General features: G+C 35.2%; 1 pseudogene; it reads left to right on the top strand.

Annotated features, from left to right (window-relative positions):
- The first annotated feature begins 448 nt into the window (after positions 1-448).
- On the top strand, positions 449-1,352 carry LOC124095309 (olfactory receptor 2B11-like; annotated as a pseudogene).
- The last annotated feature ends 229 nt before the right edge of the window (positions 1,353-1,581 follow it).

Raw genomic sequence — 1,581 nt, 5'->3', positions numbered from 1 at the left:
AATATGAAAAAATGTGCTCTATATGTGTAGTAAGAATTGTAATTCATTGAGCTGTGCTATATAAGTAAACAATAAAAATAAATAAAAAGAAGAACCTACAAACTTAATGTAGACAAACTATTCTGATGATATTTATGCCAGTAGAAGATTGAAAACTATTGCTTTGAACTTGCCATTTTGAATCCTCATCAGAATTAAAGGAAATAACTATTGTTACATTTATTAAATATGAGAAGAAATTCAGTTACAGAATGATAAGTATGTTTGCTAAATGTAGCTGCTTTTAACTTACACTTATACTTATTACACTTATACTATTTGCCTAACAAGATTTTGCATGCCATCTCAGATTTGTGTATAGTCAATGCCTAATTGTGCTTTATCATTCTTTATAATTCTACACTTTTTAAAATAAATTCCTTACTGTAGGTGAAACATTTTGAAGAGAATGGCACTAATTAATGAAAGCCACCCTAAAGGTTTTGCTGACCATCCGTAGCTAGAGCTTCCATTATTTGTTATTCTTCCCTTAGCATACCCCATTGGTGAGAAACTGCCATCATTCTGGTGTCCAAGTTAGACTCTCATCTTCATAGCCCCATGTATTTCTTCCTCACCAACTTCTGCTTCCTGGACATCTGTTTAACCACAAGCATTGTGCCTCAGCTGCTGTTTAACTGGGAAGTTCTAAGAAGACCATCAGCTATGTGGAGTGTGCAGTTCAGGTTTATTTTTTCAGCACAGTGGGAGACACAGAATTTCTTCTCTGGCTCTTATGTATTTTGACCATGATGTGTCCTTCTGCAGACCTCTGCATTGCATCCTCATCATGAATTAGCGCATCTGTGTCCTATTAGGGTTAATTTTGTGAATGAGTGGAATTACTTATGGATTTTTTGAGGTCACTCTTATATTACAGTTGCCACTGTGTGGCATCAATAAACTGGATCACTTGTTTTGTGAGATTCCAGTTCTGATAAAGACTGCCTCTGGGGAAAAGGAAAATAATGAGCTTGCACTCTCTGTGACATGCATTTTTGTAATAACTGTTCCTCTGTGCCTAATTCTTGCCTCCTATGCTAATATTGGGCATACTATATTTAAGATCAAATCTTCTGAAGGAAGTAAAAAGGCATTTGGGACATTTTATTGTAGTTCTTTTATGTTATGATCCAGCCATTATCATGTACCTTCAGCCCACCTCTTCCATCTCAAGGGAACAACCCAAGTTCATGGCTCTGTTCTATGGATTGTTGACTCCTACACTCAACTCCTTCATCTGTACCCTGAGAAATAAGGATGTGAAGCTGGCATTAGGCAAGCTGTTGAGAAGCATTTTTAGTTCCAGGTAATACTTGGTAAATCAAATGAAACATTTTCAAAATTAGAGTTGATTTACTTGGTTCTCTTTAATAGCTCATTGTATCTTATAATTCCAGCTCATGTTACATATTCTTCTTCCAAAGAATATTTGTCACATTCTTCACAATCATGTCCAAAATAAATAAAGTTAACGAATATGCACCTGTGTAATATGCATCTGTGGCACTCTGTGGAAACATATTATAATGGTTCTATTAT

Source organism: Marmota monax, unplaced genomic scaffold (genome assembly GCF_021218885.2).
Source record: "Marmota monax isolate L192 unplaced genomic scaffold, Marmota_monax_Labrador192_F-V1.1 WCK01_AAM20220418_F8-fsc00919, whole genome shotgun sequence".
Lineage (NCBI taxonomy): Eukaryota > Metazoa > Chordata > Mammalia > Rodentia > Sciuridae > Marmota > Marmota monax.
Note: the sequence above shows the minus strand (reverse complement) of the source record. Positions and strands in the feature narration are given on the sequence as shown.